Raw genomic sequence first — 20,501 nt, forward strand, 5'->3', positions numbered from 1 at the left:
TATTGTAGACTCTGTCTGTGTCTATCGTAGTAAGGCAAGACTAAGAAAAGTTTTTAACATTAGTTATCTGCTTATTCAACCAAGTTATCATCAATTCATTTGAGAAATGCTTCTCATATTGAAACCACCACCACCATCACTAAAATAATAATGATTAGTGGGGTCAACTACTAACGACTAGTTTGTTGTTGGACGACTTGTCAATTAGTCGACCCACATCCCTAGTTTCGAAATGTATAGAGAGTTGTGAAATTTTCTGGTATTGGTACCGACTTCTGAAATGTTAATGTCGTGACAATCCTAGTCTGTATGTTCTGTAATTGGGAAGAGTAACCGGTAGAGAAACCAATATTTAGATTTGGATGTGATATTAGTTGTTTACAACGCAAGCAAGATTATTATTTACTTTTATATTTATAATTTTTTAATTTGTGACACTTGTATTGATTTCAGAATAGATGTCTTGTGACTTAATTTTAACATGCCACCAAGTAATGGTTTTCTTTTTCTCTTTTATGTCCGGCTGTAGATACTTGCTAAAGGTTCACATTGGAGCAATACCTGATCACATGGTAAGCCAACAAAAACTCTCTTTTTCATTCCTTAACTGCAAATGTTTGTTTTGGTTAACTTCAAGGCAACATGAGCCACACACACATATCTTAACTGTCTTTAGAGCGATGGAAGTACAGTGGTAATTTAATCATTGGATGCCTAAGGAGGCAGTCAGGGTTATGCCTGGCAGTAATTAATATATTTTTTAAGTCAGATTGAACTAAAATGCAGACATGGGGTAAAGCAATTTTTTTTGTTTTTTTACAAATACTGTACTTTAAGCAGTCACACATCGTATCACAAGAGATGGTCTATAATTGTATTTAAGCAGCCTGTACACAGTAATTCTACACAGCTGTTTTTTTTTGCTTGTAAATGCACTCACTATTTGTATTGTAAAAGAAACCTTAAAAATAATTTATTCCTGCTTGTTAAGTTCATTCTTGTAACATGAGTCCTTAATTACATAATTTTATGGTAACCAAAAATGCACCAAATGAGTATGTTCTTGTTTCACAAGATTTTTGCCTGTACAGTCAAGACAAATAAAGGTTAGCTCATTATCTGTAAACGCAGGGAACAGCTTCCTCCTTGTTGTTGCCCCATGCACTACGTAGCCATTGAGCTTGCTTTTTGTTGTTCTTTCAGAATTGTTCTACTTGCAAGTTGTATTTAATTACAAAGCGAGTTTGAAGCTTGTCATGCATAGTTTGAGAACAAATTATGCACACTAATGAATTAGTTTTTGTGAATGAAGTGCTTGCCATCTAGGCAACAACAGTTTTACTGCATTTTTTAAAGCTTAGCTCAGTGGTTCTCAACTGATTTGGTTTAGCCTGGTTTGCATTTTCTTTTATCTTGAATAGTTTTGTTCATGGTTTTCAAATATAAGTGCATGTAGTTAGTCTTTATGGAAAAATAATATCATAATAATAGTATTTTGTTAGTATAAAATATTAGTATAGTGTGTGTGTGTGTGTGTGTGTGTGTGTGTGTGTGTATGTGTAGTATGTCATATACTAACACTATATATATATATATATATATATATATATATATATATATATATATATATATATATATATATATATATATATATATATTATAATTTTAGTTAGGGTAATGATGTGTAATTTGACAGTGTTTTCTTTTTCCCTGACAGCGCTGTTTATAATGTCAGGGCGGTCTAACATTTTGAGTGGTTTGACTTCCTCACTTTAAACTAGAAAATTCTCGCAAGAATTCAAATGGCTAGCATCAGTGTTGTGGTCTGCACAGTGATATCAAGAGAAGCCCAGTTGATGCACGCTCTAGAGATACAGTATATTAAAGCAGAGCAGATCCATTGGCATGAATGGTTGTGTGATGGCTCGTGCTGCACACAAGAGTGAAAACCAGGCTGCTGTCACATTGCATTTTCAGATGAGAAGCCTAGTTGGCACGTATAAAGTAGGGATGGGCATTTTCAATTTTTTTTTTTAGTTGAGTACTCTAACCCACAAAAAAAACGAGAACCTAATTACTAGCAATTTAAAGAAAGTTTTTAAAATTCTTAATTTGTTTTATTCACAAGCATTAGCAAGAACGGTTTCGGAATAAGATAAGTTCGAATAGGTGTGTATGACTTGCCTCCTCCTGCAGAACCGAAGGTGAAGATTTTTATAAGCACATTTCAGCTCAAAATGCAAGTGAATGGGTGCCATTTAAACTTCTGTCTATTTGATGGTCCAAAAGGCATATTTACGCAGCATAAAAGTAATCCACATGACTCCAGTCGATCATTTAATGTCTTTTGAATCATATTGATAGGTTTGTGTGAATATAAATTTTTTTACTTTAAAAAATGCTTCCTGTCATCAGTCGATGCATCAGTGGCATAAGCACAATTGCGCATTGATGCAAGGAGTCGGAAGTCGGAAGAACGAACATTACATGAGAGTTCAAACAGCAATACAGCGCTGGGCAGAAGCAACAATTTAAGGTTAAAACATTTAATTTTATATTTGTTTCTTACATCAACCTATCGGTTTGCTTCAGAAGACAATAATTGATCGACAGGAGTCGTGTGGATTACTTTTATGCTGCCTGAATATGCCTTTTGGACTGTGAAATAGCCAGCAATCTAATGGCACTTATTCATTTGCATTGTATGGACAAAAAGAACTGAAATGTGCTTATAAAAATCTTCACTTCGGTTCTGATGAAGAAGGAAAGTCATACACATCTGGGATGGCTTAAAGGTGAGTAAATTATAAGAGAATTTATATTTTTGGGAGAAATATTCCTTAAATTAACAATATGCATTAATTACAATAGAAAAACAAAAAAGATTTAAAAGTTGACTCAAACAAGAACCGAATACAATGCTCACAGCAGGCAAATGCTGAAAGGAAAATTAATTAGCAAAATTCTAATAGTAATTTTAATACTCGAGTAGCTGTTGCAGAATGATTACTTGATTACTCGTGCACATCCCTTGTATAAAGTGCCTGACTCTAGATTAATATCATTACATTTGCCTTGGTGGCCTAAAGTTTCACATGTGCAGTGGAAAACTGTACATGGATGAAGAACACTGGCATTGTTCTTTCACTTCTGTCTGTGACCCAATCCAAACAGACCGCACCACTTGGGAAACACTGGCTTAGCCTATCTGTACTGTGGCAGTGTCAGTCACAAGGGTTTGCAGATCAATCTGTCTGTTGGCTATTCTCTGGATAATTCCTACCCAACAGGGTATATTGTTTCATGGATCAAAGTGCAAACGTTTAAGCACTATTAAAACCAAACATCATTCCGAAGCAAAGTGCAATAGAGTTCAATGTTTTGATCTCACTACATACGGTATAAAGTGCTCAGGTTTAGCATTCTTGTATGCTGTAAATTATATTTTGTTTAGTTTTGAAATGGCTAAATTCTATGTATAAATTTGAATCATGATAAATGCTATTTTCATTCCAAACTCCTTTTGTCAGGCTTTCTTGAGAGTGTTGCCATAGAAACACAAGAGTATGTAGCAGCTAGTCTTGAGGCAGAAATTGGTTTGGCTATAAGCTGGTGGAGAATGGAGGAAAATAGATGCCTAATATACCTCTTAACTCTGTTTGCTACAAACCTTTAACAACATGATCGACCTACAAAAACATGGGGGTTGGGGTTGTGAATAAGTAAGTTGGGACATTTATATTTCTCTGATTTAAGAGTCATCGTAGCCATTTTTGAAATATTCCTTATGTGGTCTCACAGTCTGTGGTTTATTAAAATTCTTCTGAAATTTAATGAAAGCCAAATTTTACCTCCAAAGCAAAGATACACATCTTTTTGGATTGTAAAGGTGCAGTGTAGAATTGAACCCACAGGAGTTTGCCTTGGTTTCTATCCATTGAGTAATCCGTGTGCTGTACACCAGTATTGAATTTCCATGTTTGGGCTTTGGGCAAAAAGTTACCCTGCATGGTAACCGCACTAGCTTTTGACAACAAAGTCAGGCTTATCTGTTTCATGGTTGTTTTTACAAGATCAATCTTTTAGAGATTTGACCATGAATAGTTCATACTTACACCCTGTCTATACCAGATGCGTCTGTTGACACATCACGAAGCAACGGCTTGAGGTTGTCTACACTGAAAGCGTCAAAGTGAACATTCTAAATGACGTGCAGACCACATGGACCATTCAGCTGTGAGCTCGAGTAGACTCCATTAATGTTTAAATCGGTGTATGAAACTAGGATAAACATTTACTTATTATAGAATTGTCATTGTAATGTTATCTTTACTAAAACTGTGTACACGTGGTTAGAAACAAAAGTATTTAAATTAGTAGCCCAGAGACCAGAAACATCACAAACTGGCTTTAATGCAACACGCAGAATTGATTAATAGGTAATAAATGGAATTCATGGCAGAAAGATTAACATGTAGTGTACTTAGTAAGTAAAATCATTTTAATTCAGATGGACGGGGTATCTGTTTACTGTCGCAACGGACGCTTCCAGTTTAGAGACTAACCCGCTTCATTGATAATATTGGGAAAGATATGATTTTGACGCAGGTTTTTTAATCGATTGTATTTATTTTTATAGTCACTATTTGTTCAAATTAGGGCTGGTCAAATTGGTTAAAACGATAACATGAAACTTTTCAGCCTTTAGACAATTTTCAGTACACATCTCCTATATTTATATCCCTTTTTATACATTTGCTCAAATCACTTTATTTGTTGTTTTTCTTTTTTAGTCTTTGGAACCATAATTTTGACCTATTCTAAACTTTTACTAAAACAAATTGCTACATGAGAACCTTTTTACATTATTTGGTGATGCAAACAAAGTGTAAAAGAAGTCACTTTTCCACCATCAAGCTGAACAAGCCAAGCACGATTCAAATAAAAAAAAAAACTTTCCCGGCTCGAGTTTTTCAGCACTGTTAGCTGACCATACTCAACCATGCCTGTGAAACTCCTTTAGTGATGCGGCGACACACGATTGGTCACTTGTGCATTCAGTCCATTCTAATCCTGATTTTGCAGCACCATGATGGAAAAAATTAATTAAATGTGTCCGCAAGCCCAGGTCAGTATAGAACGGCATGGTTTGGCAAAAAGAACACTTTGGCCCCATGGTGGAAAAACAGCTAGAGTAATATGGACAGTTTTAACTGATTCACAGAAATGTATTAAACTTACCAATAAAATTTTGCTTTTGAAGTTGCTGAAATTCGAGATGCGACACTTTCTCAAAAGTTTGTATTGTGAAATTAGTCTTAATGACAATCTCTTTAGGAACTTAATGGCCATATAAAAAGAATGTTGAAATCATTGCAATATTCACAATGTTTAATTATAAATTGCAAACAAAATCATTGTAAATTCTGCCCATCAAAATAGTAAATACTTATTTAAAAGCATATAAATGCTTTTTAAAAGCATATTTAAAAGCATATCAGTTGTTGTCGCCCAGTCAAGTTCAGCCACTATTCAATGAAACATCAATTTCAGTCAAGTACTGGTTTCAGAAAGCTTTTTTTAGAGTGTGAAAGGCCCCCCCAAACCTTTTGCTCACCTCAGACGCACTTGTCATGATTTGTTTGCTGCTATTAGCTTCCCTGATTATTTAGCAGTAATGTTAAGGCAACCGCCATTTTAGTGATGAATATGCAAACCATAACCTTTGTTCCTCAGCTGCGGCATCTCCATCTAAATCACATGATTACAGTCTTTTTTTATCTGTCTACTTCCTCTCTGATATAAGATCCTCTGAACAATAGAGAAGGTGTTTGGCTTATCATGCAGGTGCTTCAACAGTTGTTAACGAACAGCCCCCCTCTTTACCCTACTGCTTGTGATGGGGGAGAGAAAGCTCCTGTCGGATGCTCCATTTTTCCTTATGAGCAAAGGAAAGAGTGTCTGCTCCACTGAACTGTCACCTTTGAGCATACAGTGGTGTGTAGGTGGAAGACTAACTGCTCTTTGAAAGGAAACTGTGACATCTGTTTCCTTTAAGCAAGGTAGCATTGTACAGATTGCCAAATATGTTTTGTGTGATCAAGTACGCAGAGTTTGTTTCGGTTGCAGACTTTCAGGGCTCCAAACTGTGACAAAAAAAGAAGTAATTGTGACTATAATTTACAATCTAGTCACCATAGAGCTGTTCATCTTGTATTACAAAAACCCAGAAGAGAATTCACCATGGGTTTTTTAATTTTACTATGGGTTTTTATAATGGGGTTTTAGAAAAATAAGGTCTGTGGTAAACATAACTTGACGATACCTGGACGTTTTGTTCTACAACATAAATGACACACTTTCATACCTGTAGCATGAATTTTGAAGCTGCTTTGTGTTAAAAAAAGTATGTAATTCAATACAGCTTCAAAATTCGCGTTTGAAGTATAAATGTGTAATTTATGAACAAAATGTCCACGTATCAAGTAATTTTTAGGTCTTTGGACTACAACCTGAACTGCTCTATTGGTGACTGTCTCGAACACTTGTGTGAGTTTATATGCGATTTTTGGGCCGATGTCATTTTGTGAGTTATTGAATTACATCTTTAGATCGCACTCTTGTGTGTCTTTTCGGCATTTTCCTTTGAAATGATCCCACAACATTAAACGCAGCGTGTGCCGTGATGTCCGTTTCCCTAACAAATGACTCTTGAACTGGGTCTTTTCAATGAATTGGCCTAAAAAGATTCACTAAACGGGTTTGAACTCATGAACTACGCCGTGGTTTAGTGTTGTCAAAAATATCGATATTTCGATAAATATCGATACTGAAATATCTGAACGGTACCAATACTAATTTCCCTAAGTATCGATACTAGCCGAGCTGTCACTTTCACTTCTCTCCAAAGGCGCGTTGACAAACACCACACACACTCGCACTCCTCTCATTCGCTCTGGTTAAATAGCAAAAGTGAAGTGAATGTAAAGATGGCGAGTGCATGCGGCGCCCCCGCGACCAGTTTTGTTTGATAAAGAACACAGCAGGAGTGCTATCTGGAAATATTTTTGATATGAAGCCAGACATCCCAAGTCTCCCGGAAGTTCCGGGAGTCTCCCGCATATTGATAGCTTCTCCCTGATGCCCGCAATTTAGTTCAAATCTCCCGGAATCTGTAGCGCACATGCGAGACAGAACATACTGCACGCATAACATAGCGCGCACACAACATACATAGCGCGCGCACGGCAGAGAGGGAGAGAGCGAGAGACCTCATGAAAGCTAGTCAACCCCAACCCCCCCCCTTGACGTTTAAGTATCTTTTGTTGACATTGAGATTGGATTTGATTTGACTTGGAAATACAAAAGATTGCACTTTTTATTTACTTGCACTTTATTGGTTTTTGAATGTATGGCAATCTGAGAGGCTTTTGAACAAGTGCAATACCTCAGGACATTTTGTTCATGTAAAATATACCTCATTGTCATGTTCTAGACAGTTCTACCCTCTTAATATTGTGGCAGTTTTTTTCTCTGTGGTATCGAAAATGGTATCGAATATCGATATTTTTCAAGGTATCGTATCGAAGTTAGAAATTCTAGTATCGTGACAACACTACCGTGGTTAGCAGTTTGAATTAGAGTATCTTTATCAGCGAATAATAGTTAATCAGCCGTTAAGGAGTTCACAACTGATTACTGGAATTCCAGACATTTATAACATGCGATTGCTGATGATCTGTTGACGAATTAGTGGTCATTTAGTTATTTGAAAATTCACGTGTTCACTTATAGTGTTTACATTGTAAATAGGTATGCATGATATATCGGCGGCCGATATATTATTGTCTGATAAACCGGAAAATCGGAATATTATTATTGCACCAGTAGTGGAATTACCGGCTATAATTTAGCAGATAATTTGTTACCGTGTGGCAAAAAAAGCTGACTGCCTTTATTCTTTCTTCCAGTAGGGACTCATGTGCGCATGTGTACACGCAGCGTGTGTTAGTGAGAGCCAGCCTGTTGTTTTGGGGCTGGTTTAAATTTGTATCTTCTTCTGCAAGTTATGACATGCCGTGCCATTTACCATGTTCTGTTTGTTTCATGAAGCAATAGCCGAAAACGTGACAAAATCACGTAGCTATGTATGTTACTTTGGGGCAATAATTTTCACTTATTACTTTGCAAAATATTAGCAGAAATGGAAAAGAAACTCATCGTTACATACAGCAAAGGGAAGATCGTGTAATTTCAGCACTGCTCACAGCAGGCAAATGTGGAAAGGACAATTCATTTGTGATATTCTAATAGTAATGTTAATACTCGAGTAGCTGTTAAGAGAACGAATACTTGATTACTTGTGCATATCCCTAGTATAAAGTGCCAGACTCAAGATGAATATCTATAATGAATATATATATATATATATATATATATAATAATTCACAATATGAATATCGCTTTTGCAGCTGAAAAAATTTAATTAATGAAGAACCCTGGCATTGTTCTTCCACTTCTAAGACCCCATCCGAACAGACCTGCGACCCATTTTTGGGTTACCCACCAGTTGAGAAATACTGGCTTAGCATATCTGTATGTAACTGTAGAAGTGTCAGTCCATCCTGTTGGACCACTTCACAAATCCCTCAGAGACCCCTAAACCCTTCACAAGGGTTTGCAGATCAATCTGTCTTTTGGCCGTTCTGTGGATAATTCCTACCCAACAGGGTATATTGTTTCATGGATCAAGGTGCAAGTGTTTAAGCACTATTAAAACCAAACATCATTCCAAAGCAAAGTGCAATAGAGTTCAATGTTTTGATCTCACTACATACTACAGTATATGGTGCTCTGCTGTAGCATTCTTGTACATGGTAAAGTATATTTTGTTAAGTTGTGAAATTGCTCAATTCTGTGTATAATTTTGAATTGCCATAAATGCTATTTTCATTCCAAGCTTTCTTGATAAAGGATCGTGATTAAAACGAGACCAAAAACAACATAACAGTGCACAGATCTTGAAATAATCCTCACAGAGTAACACGAGATGGCTAAAAGCACTAGTTTAAGTGATTGTTATAAATTTTTTCGTTTGTTTTATGTGTTGAGACTATTTTAACGATATAATCATTAATATTTGATCTGTCTTTACGATGGTACTTATTCCCGTTATGACTATTGTGATCACATTTCATAAATTATTTAATGGAACTGTCACAGATGAGTGCTGTAATAAGTATCTGCGAAAAAGACACGCATGTGCACAATGCACACACACAACAAACAACACAGTCTGGCTGCTTGCATAAATATTACACCATGTATACAGAGATTAGGGTTTGAATTTGTTGTTTTGTTGCTTAATATTCGTTACATGGTTTTAATTTATCGCCTCATTTTGGTTAAATGCATTGTTACATCTGTTAGAAGATTATTCTCTCTTTTTAGATTCAGCAAGATTACCGTGAATACTAAAATAAATGGGCACATACAAGATTTACCATAAATACTCATACAAATGAAAACATACATGGATTACCATAAATACTCGCCATACAATTTACGCAAGGGTATTGCCATTTTATTTCTTATTTAAATCAGCATACATTTGCATAATATGCACATTTCTGGTTTATGTTACATCCACCAAACCTTAAATAGCAGCAGTTAAGAGTTGGTCAGATTGTCAAGTGCAAATTCCAAGCTTTTAAATGACACTTATTTTTCAAATGAGTAGCTTTTAGTGAATTACCTAACAGGTCCAGGTTCAAAGGTACCGATCACTATAAGATGTGAGTTATCGGAATCGCCCCACAAATTCCATATCTGTGCACCCCTATATGTAGATTGTAAGAGTGCATATTTCGTTTCCCTTATCTTTTAGTGAAAGCACCTGGGACTGCAGACATTTCAAAATAAGATGGTGTGTATTTTGAGCTGATTCATAATTAAAAGTCCCACATTATATATGTGTGTGTTTGTGTGTGTGTGTGTGTGTGTGTGTGTGTGTGTGTGTGTGTGTGTGTGTGTGTGTGTGTGTGTGTGTGTGTGTGTGTGTGTGTTTTTAAAACTATCAGCTGTCTTTCTTGACTTTCTATTTTACTTCTGAACATCCATCGAGGACTTCTGTCATCTGGCAACTAAAAACAGCAATTTGCCTGCTAAATGCTTCAGTTAGGAGTCTAGGGCTCCATAGTAATTTCTTTTAGTCTGGAGCCCTGACCTTAGGGTGTTTTACTAGAGCTCATTCTCGGAGTGAATCTGGGTCCCCCGCTCACAATAGTATGACTTTATTTCAGATGACACGCTGTCTTTTCTTTTAACCAGCAACAAATGAAAAAATATTGTGTGTGTGTGTGTGTGTGTGTGTGTGTTTGTATTACATTTATCAGGGAAAAGTCATTTGAAGATTGCACTCTGGTATAGCATCCAATAAAGTTAACAAACTTTATAGTACATGGTGTTGTTGGCTTTAACAAAAGTCTTGACTAAAGGCTTCACACAATAATAAAATTCCTAACCCTAACTAAACCAGCTATTGTCTAAACAGCACAAATCTGGGGTCCAATGCAAGTTGCAATGGTGATCCCCTCTAGAGTCAACAGTGCAACATAGGCTTGATGTTCCAGTGTTAATCCCATAGTTTGCAGGATAACTACCTAAATCTAGACATGACCTGATCGATCGGTCGCCGATCAAAATCGATAGAGTCGTTACGGTAGTTATTCAGACTTGTGGCACAGTGATCAGGAAGAGGATATACAGGCTGCTAACATGTTTAAAAACAAATTAAACAACATATAAACATGCAAATACATGAAGTGAGTTGTGACAATCAGTCATTGTGTTGAGTGATAGAGAGTGTTTGAGCAATCAGGAGTGCTTTTAGCTTTACTCTCTTTAACATGAGCACTCTCTGTGTCAATCAAAGACCTGCACTCTTCAGGTGCTCTCAATATCTCATCATCAGTCACTCATCCCAGTTAATATCAGATTAATGTTAGTCACAATACCACTAATAATAAATATAACGGTTTAACCTTCAATAACGACACCGCGTCTTCATGCATTTGCTTAATAATTAATGATTTGTGTTACAGCAAAACTCAAAGACAGTAAACAGACCATAGATATGAATGATTTCTCACTGGAGCAGTTTTAGAGCTTGTTATGACTATATTTTTCTTATTTTTTAAAGTATCTCTGCGGTGTGTGATGCTTTCATGGTTTTTACTGGTTGTCAGTATGTCACAAAGGCATTTTGAGTTAATGTTTGAGTTTCAGTTAAATGCATTAAGCTGAAGATATCTTTTAGTTAATTTGTTTACTTAAGTTATATTGTAAACAAAAGAACAGTCTGCAGCTCTGTTATCTAGGCAAATAAAAGTATCTGATCGGGACTCTGTATTGGCAGATATTTAATATTTATATATCGGATCGGGATCGGGGGCCAAAAAAGCTGATCGGGACATCCTTACCTAAATAATTTCGGTCTCTCTGTGATAGTAACTTACCAGTTGGTTGCAAGTCTCCATTTAGAGCAATTTGGGATTTTGTATTTATAATGATAGATGTAATATAATGATTTGTAATTTTTTTTTTTTTTTTTGATGTTACAGTACTTTATCAATCTCAGTTTACAGTGCAAGGACAAATATACAACTATGCCATACATAGGGTGACTTCCCGAAGAGCATAAACATTATGGCTCTGTGATGCCTTCAAATCATTGCTCCATTTGTTGGAGTGGACGAACAATGGCGTTGAGTTTGGGATGGGGACTACCAGTTTGTTTGAACAGTAGTAGGAGTGTTTGGGAAACTTGTTTGAAAACATTATTTTTGAATTTCTGTTTGCTTGCTACTAATAAGACTAATTAAATTTCAAATCAAGTTTAAGATAAAAATGCTAAATTTGCTAATTTTAATGCACTGTACATTCTGATGATGACATAAGGAGGTATTTGGCTGTTGCATCTTATTCTCTCACCAGTGTCTCATAAGCAATGCATTTTAAAATGCTGTGTCAGGAAAAGTTTTGAAAAGCGCTTCTCAAGATCTTTGCATTTCCATTTTATTTCTGATTTTCTCTTCAAGTTGGAGTGCCCAATTCCCAATGCACTCTTAAGTCCTCGTGGTGACGTGGCGCCTCAGTCCGGGTGGCGGAGGACGAACCTCAGTTGCCTTTGCGTCTGAGACAGTCAGTCTGCACATCTTATCACATGGCTTGTTGAGTGCGTTACTGTGGAGATATAGTGGATGTGGAGGCTTCACTCTATTCTCCGCGGCATCCACGCACAACTCGCCACCGAGAAGTGAGAACCACATTATAGCGACCACAAGGAGGTTGCCTCATGTGACTCTACCCTCTCTAGCAACCGGGACAATTTGGTTGCTTAGGAGACTTGGCTGGAGCCATTCAGCACGCCCTGGATTTGAACTCGCGACTCCAGGTGTGGTAGTCAGCGTCTTTACTTGCTGAGGTACCCAGGCCCCCCTAATCAATTCATTCTTAACATTTTTAACAAGAGAAAATGTAACTTTTCAACATGTCATTGCACTTTTTTATTTAATTATTACTATTATTATTTGTAATAATTATTATTATAATTAAAGTGAATATTACATTTAACTATACAGTTGTCACAATTTCTTTAATTTCAGGGCTCTAGCTTATGTTTTGAAACTTGCTTTTATTATGATGTGAACTTTTTGCCTGAATTTTCACACTTGCCTTTGAGTCTGACAAATTAAATGTAGGACACACTTTTGGAGTGTTTGTATTTTGAGTTTAGATTACTGGTGTTTGTGTATGTGGTAATTTGTAAATGTTGTGTTTTAAATTGTATTACTATAAAGCACTTTGGTGAACAGTTGTTTTAAATGCTACATAAATAAAGTTGAGTTGAAAAAAAGGTACTGTGGGTGTACCGTGGGTGTACCGTGACACTGGTATACCATGCAGCACTTATACAGTTGAAGTCAGAAGTTTACATACACTTAGTTTAAAGTCATTAACTTATTTTTTAACTACTCCACAGATTTCATATGAGCAAACTATAGTTTTTGCAAGTTGTTTAGGACATCTACTTTGTGCATGACATGAGTCATTTTTCCAACAATTGTTAACAGACAGATTGTTTCACGTTTAATTGACTATTACAATTCCAGTGGATCAGAAGTTTACATACACGAAGTTAACTGTGCCTTTAAGCAGCTTGGAAAATTCCAGGAAATGATGTCAAGCCTTTAGGCAATTAGCCAATTAGATTCTGATAGACCTATTGGAGTTAATTGGAGGTGTATCTGTGGATGTATTTTAAGGCCTACCGTCAAACTCCGTAAATCATGGGAAAATCAAAAGAAATCAGCCAAGACCTCAGAAAAAAATCGTGGATCTCCACAAGTCTGGGTCATCCTTGGGAGCAATTTTCAAATGCCTGAAGCTACCACGTTCATCTGTACAAACAATAGTATGCAAGTATAAACACCATGGCACCACGCAGCCATGATACCACTCAGGAAGGAGATGCATTCTGCCTCCTAGAGATGAACGTAATTTGTTGTGAAAAGGGCAAATCAATCCCAGAACAACAGTAAAGGACCTTGGGAAGATGGTGGAGGAAACAGGAAGACAAGTATCTATATCCACAGTAAAACGAGTCCTATATCTACATAACCTGAAAGGTTGCTCAGCAAGGAAGAAGCCACTGCTCCAAAACCACCATAAAAAAGCCAGACTACAGTTTGCAAGTGCACATGGGGACAAAGATCTTTTTGGATAAATGTCCTCTTGTCTGATGAAACAAAAATGTAATTGTTTTGCCATAATGTCCATCGTTATGCTTGGAGGAAAAAGGGTGAGGCTTTCAAGCTGAAGACCACCATCCCAACTGTGAAGCATGGGGGTGGTAGCCTCATGTTGTGGAGGTGCTGTGCTGCAGGACGGACTGGTGGACTTCACAATATAGATGGCATCGTGAGGAAGGAAAATTATGCGGATATATTGAAGCAACTTCTCAAGACATCAGCCAGGAAGTTAAAGCTCTGTCGCAAACGGGTCGTCCAAATGGATAATGACACCAAGCATACCTACAAAGTTGTTGCAAAATGGCTTAAGGACAACATAGTCAAGGTAACATTTGTGGAAAGAACTGAAAAAGTGTTTGCGAGCAAGGGGGCCTACAAACATGACTCAGTTACACCAGTTCTGTCTGGAGGAATGAGCCAAAGTTCCAGCATCTTATTGCGAGAAGCTTGTGAAAGGATACCCAAAAAGTTTAACTAAAGTTAAACAATTTAAAGGCAATTCTATCAAATACCAAATAAGTGTATGTGAACTTCTGACCCACTTGGAATGTGTTAAAAGTAATAAAAGCTGAAATAAATAATTCTCAAGTAATAATTAAAAAGTAAATAATTTCACAAAGTGACCCACGACAGGGAATGTTTTCTACTGTAAATATCAGGAATTGTGAAAAACTGAGTTAATATGTTGTTGGCTAAGGTGTATGTAAACTTCATTTATTGAAGTCTTTTTCGCATTAAACCATTTTACTTAAGGGTTGATAATATTATCTGACTAAATATTTTGATTTTATAACAGCCCTATACATTGTGAGTAAATCACTTGCACGATGCGACCAAAAAAAACGTTTGTTATTGGACACTGGCAAGTAAATATTAACATTTCACTTGCCAGTGATATAGTTGTGTAGTGTCGAAGCACCGAGGCCCTTTTACTGAATAAAAAGCAGTTGATTAAGAAGCTGGATTCAGCCTCATCTTTTACTGCTTGCTGTCATGAGCGCGCAGGAAAAAGCACTTGTCTAATTCAGTTGAACTCCGAGCATCTCAGGAAACCGCACCGCAGACATCACAAGAGCAGCTCTCTTGAGAACGTGTGAAGATGAACTACTTCTCAAGCGCTCTGATGTGCACGCCATCTACAGAGGCTTGTGCCAAACTCCCGCAAAAATATAAACAAGGTATAAACGTATTAATTATGTGAATGCAAAGCGTTTCACTTAACGTCCATGTAATGGCAAATGACCGTGGTCATCGTAGGTTTATTCACGCAGTGTTAATAACACACAGGAGTTCCCATCTATATGTTGTGGCTTCTTTTCTTTATTATTTGTCATCGATTTCAAAAATCCTTTTTTTTTATTTATTAATATGGTGGCACAATTATATTTTTGTCTACAAAACTAATTTCAAACATTTAAGTATAAACCTTCAGATCAAAAGATTTTTAAGATAATGAGAAACATTTCAGTCAAGTGTTTCAAAAGTTTTGACTGGTAGTGTATATATAGTGTTGTATCGTGACCTAAATATCGATATTATATCATATCGCCAGTTACCTTGCGATTCCCATCCATAATGTTGCACACCCACAATAATCTTACATTTAAATGCACTTTTGAAGCACTCTGGTTACATTTGAAGCAGATCAGTTAGCACGGGAATAACATAAGCGGTGTCGTGCACTAGATTGGAGCGTCTCTATATACCACCTATATATTTTGTACATTTATAAGTGTTTCTTTTGTTGGGCTATATGAAGTAATATGCCTAATACTGACCTCAAGCATACCTGGTTCTTCTCATCATAGGAGCAATGTTGCCCATTACAGTTCGGTACAGGCGTTGGAACCGCTGTCCTTGCAGCATATCTTCGTTTGTGTGTGCAGCGGAGGAATTCCTGGTGCTGTTTTGACTCCTTTACACATTTTATTAGCTCTTTGTTTGTTCTCAGCTGGTAAAAATACCACCATATATACATATATATTACGAGAGCATTTCGCCCTGCAGCCATTGTTTGGATGATCTGCTATTTCTGTCAAAAAATATACATCATAAAAGCTGTCCAATCAGGTTGTGATTTTTTTTTTTTTTTTCCCCTGATGCCTTTGGTTTTGTATCGTTAGGTTCGGTGTTAAAAATGCCAGTGTTGAACGCAAGCGATCCAGGACTAAATGTCTCATTTTCTTTTTTGGTCTGGACCAAGAGATCCAAACTACAAGTGTAAACGCACCCTTAAATTCTGTCTTAAATTTAGTTTTCCAAAATTTAAGGACATAGATATCTTGAATATCTTAAATGATACAACAAATGTCTTAATTATCATTTAAACAGGTCTTAAATTTGGGGGCAGAAAGACCGAAATCTTGATATGACCTAATGTCCATCCATCCATCTTCAACCGCTTATCCGAAATCGGGTCGCGGGGGCAGCTGCTCCAGCAGGGGGCCCCAAACTTACCTATCCCGAGCCACATTAACCAGCTCTGACTGGGGGACCCCGAGGCGTTCCCAGGCCAGTTTGGAGATGTAATCTCTCCACCTAATCCTGGGTCTTCCCCGAGGCCTCCTCCCAGCTGGACGTGCCTGAAACACCTCCCTAGGGAGGCGGCCAGGGGGCATCCTTACCAGATGCCCAAACCACCTCAACTGACTCCTTTCGACGCAAAGGAGCAGCGGCTCTACTCCGAGCTCCTCACGGATGACTGAGCTCCTCACCCTATCTCTAAGGGAGAAGCCCGCCACCCTTCTGAGGAAGCCCATTTCGGATGATTGTACTCGCGACCTAGTTCTTTCGGTCATGACCCAACCTTCATGACCATAGGTGAGGGTAGGAACAAAAATTGACCGGTAGATCGAGAGCTTTGCCTTTCGGCTCAGCTCTCTTTTTGTGACAACGGTGCGATAGAGCGAGTGCAATACCGCCCCCGCTGCCCCGATTCTCCGGCCAACCTCCCGCTCCATTGTCCCCTCACTCGTGAACAAGACCCCGAGGTACTTGAACTCCTTCACTTGGGGCAATACCTCCTTCTCTACCTGGAGTATGCCTAATGTGTATGTTTGACCTAATGTGATTTATCAAAATTCAGAAGAAAATGATTTAATTAAATAAATGCATGCGCTGCGTCCTTTAGAGTGAAAACGTGGCACTGTTGTCAGGGTCAAAATGAGGCAGAGGTGGTACCATCCTGATCATGTGCACACATACACTTGTCCCATGTCTTCCGGCTGAAGCAAACACTTATAAGCAACATATTTTAGGTGTTTAATAATTAGATGATTGAAGAAAATGACAATTATCAACTTATAGCATATTTAATAAAATAATCTAACCTGTTCAACATATTAAATTAATTAAATACAACATAACAGCTAATGTGTTCATTTATCACTAACAAACAGCAATCTTGATTAACCTCTTAAACCGATAATAAGATCATCTCTGATCTCCAGTATGTGGGTGGGTATGGTGGGAAGGGACGATGTGTAAAGACCAATCAGCCACTGTTTTACAGCTTGGATTGGACTGATCTCTTAGATTGACAGGTCTTGATTTACCATGTGCACAACTGAAACAGTGCTGGATCTTATTACTTGTTACTTATTCTGTGTAATTATGTTTCTGGCTTATTGTGGCATTTACAAAAGTAAGTAGTTCTTGGGTTCAGTAAAACCCTCAGATCACTTGTTTGGAGAGTTTTTTTGGACTTTTGATAAAAATGCCATAACTTGCTTTGAGATAACAATAAAAAATTTTGATACAGCTGACGTGATTGTAGTCATCATGTCAAGCATGAAGAATTAACTAAATGAATAAATAAACTACATCACTGAGATGTACGTTTGAATTTGAGAAAATCAAGATTATGCGTGGTTAGTCATTTTTAAGTCACTGAAATAAGGCCATGAAACACATAATCGATTTTGTAGACTTTTGTGCCGTATCGGATCACGCACTTCTTCTGAGATAAAATCACAGTGTGTCTTCTTCCAAAAACGATAATGAGCTCAAACGGGAAAGACTGTACCTCTTATTGGTTTCATACGGATTACACAATCAGAGAGTATTTGTTTTCAATTTAAATTGGTTAAGTTAAAAGTAGACAATTCAAGGCTTGAACTTCAAGCTTTCTATAGACATATTTCTCATGTCTGCGAGGCAAGTATACACTGAGAGTTTTGGTTAATTTTCATGATGAGCTCCAGACAGAAGTTCATGGAGACTGAGACGCAGAAAGGGCATCCTGTATGATTTCTTTATTTTACAAAACCACAATGTTTTGCTGTTATTGTCAGTGGACACAAATAAAAGTAAACCCTTTATAGTTTTGAATGATATCTTACTTTTATCTGTATGACCAAAAATGACAGGGTATTCACAGCAGTGTCAAACAATGTCGAAGTTTAGGGCAAACATTATCCTTACCTGGCTGTCACAAATGAAAGTTGATCAGGTAGACTCCGAAGTTGGGTGGAGGCTGTGACCAGGGCTGGACTGGGAAGAGGTTTCGGTCTGGGAATTTACATGGCAACTGGCCCAAAATTTGGACTGGTCCTTTTACTTTTCTGCATATTGCGGCACCGTTTTGTGGTCCGTTCTGCATAACACGCCGTATTGCGCCCATTGGCCCGTTTTGTGGCCGACCCACCGGCATGTTCTCCCAATGGCTAGTTCACACCTGATGCCCGGTATGCCAGATTACCAGTCCAGCCCTGGCTGTGACAAAGAATGTCAAAGAGGGGGAGGGGCTTGTGTTGTCTCGTAGAATTACAACTTAAATGCAGATTTCGGGCTCACGTTTAATTGAGAATTGATGCCAAGGGCCAAATTTAAATAAAAACTCAAATATACATAAAAAAAAGGTACTTATCTTGTGAAAGAGGGTGGGTGCTTGAGCACCATTTGGGGTCTGTCTGTGCATGTTACTGCCTGCCTGAGTTTCATCGACAGTCAGAGGCGGCACAACATTTTACGGAGTTGGCCGCCTCATAATTCTCTATGCAGGAAAACCCCTGACTGTAGTTCTTTCTCCAAGCACGCAGGGGCTTGTGCGTGTATCCAGCTGTTGCGGAGCAGTTCACAATCATTATGCCATATCGGAAATATATGACAAGCGATCACTAATGATCATCTGTTGATGATATAGGGTTGATGAAATATGACTGTTAACTTTTAATTGTTTATATTGTAAATTGTTGTAGATTACTGTAGGACAGCACATTTTATTTCCATTTTCTGTTTGAATGAGCAGCTGGAAGCAGTGAAGCGCATACATTTCAAAATAAGAGTCCCCATGTATTTCAACCTTTAAAGTAAAAAAATTCAGCACTATGAATAATCCCCACCCATAAACTGAATCTGAAATTTAAGCCTCTGTCTGGCCCTCCCCATCACAGGAAGGAAAGACAAAAAGAACATTTTAAAATAGGTTACCAATATTAAAAACTATTGGCAGATTAATTGCTTTTCTTTTAACACATTGTCATATCAGCAAAATCCAATATTGGTCGACCTCTAATTTGTATTTATTTATATAATGGTACATGCACCGATTTTAATGTGATATGTATGTGGAAAACATGTCTTTAGTATTTTAAACTTGCATATAGCCTACTGTGTTTTACTGTGTTTTACTGATAAGCAATGTTAAGGCCATGTTGAATGTGTGCTCTTGCCTGTTTAAGTATGAGTCTGTGAAACATGATTTATTTTGAGATGGGTTTGTTTGGCATGGGGATAGATTATTAATTTTATTTGCTCAGGGTCTGGTTGCATAAAACTGTTTTAGACTAGTCTTACTAGTTAGTAGGGTTGTGCCGATGGACGATATCATCGTCCATCGTGATGGCTGACCAACATCACGATGTCGAGCCACCATCGTGATGCCACGCCCCCTTTTGCGAGTCTTGCTAGTGTGACTCACTAATCCTAGTCTCTTCTATAGTTAACCTAAAAACTTTGCAGGGATTGCTCTGTAAATTAAATTGAGAATATAACTAATGCATATATGCTATTTTAAATACTGTAGTATATGCCAGAGACGTGACGTGTTAGTCTGTGAAAATACCGTGTCAGGCAGGCTACACAAATATTGATCTTGACATTGTTAGCTTCTTGTGTTTTTTTTACATGTCTTACACTGTACATTTAGATTAAAATATTTTATATTGTAGGCTACAAGAAAATAGCCTTTATTAATTAATTAATTAGTAGTTGTAGCGTCTCAGAAAATATTGCTCATTGTCACATAGCTCTTGTATACACTGAAGCGGCAGTTTAAGATAAACCCAGACCAGCGAACGTCAAATAACTTTTGTCTGGTTAATACTTTTAAAGAAAAATTTCCTTGGCCATAAATCCATAATGTCAAATCAAATGAAAGAAACAAGGTGAATATGAATAACACACATTTATTAAAACATAGAAGAACAACAAATAAAGAACAAGAAAACGGGAACAACACTCAGACCGAAACTCGGCATTAACATTTCACTTATAATTAGCAGCACAATTAACTTCAGCACAGGCTACAAAATAAATTATGTTATTGAAATATTGTAAAGTGGTCATATGAACTACACAAATGAACGTTTAAAAAATAATATGCAAAATCGAATAGCTCCGCAACGGATGGTGAAAAATGCGTAAAGAAGTCTAATATCTTTCACCATAGACCATGTTTAAATTTCATTG

The 20,501-nt window shown here is 37.3% G+C and overlaps 1 protein-coding gene across 3 annotated transcripts in view; it reads left to right on the forward strand.

The window, feature by feature from the left end:
• tbl1xr1a (TBL1X/Y related 1a) overlaps positions 1-20,501 on the forward strand; it is a 90,811-nt gene that overhangs the window by 32,009 nt on the left and 38,301 nt on the right. For 2 of the 3 annotated variants that reach the window (XM_052101444.1, XM_052101445.1), the window contains exon 2: positions 530-572. The exons of the other annotated variant lie outside the window; for it this stretch is intronic. The gene's annotated coding sequence lies outside the window, so the exon portion shown is untranslated. The remainder of the gene's footprint in view (positions 1-529; positions 573-20,501) is intronic. 3 annotated transcript variants of the gene reach the window in all.

Source organism: Xyrauchen texanus, chromosome 32, assembly GCF_025860055.1.
Source record: "Xyrauchen texanus isolate HMW12.3.18 chromosome 32, RBS_HiC_50CHRs, whole genome shotgun sequence".
NCBI lineage: Eukaryota > Metazoa > Chordata > Actinopteri > Cypriniformes > Catostomidae > Xyrauchen > Xyrauchen texanus.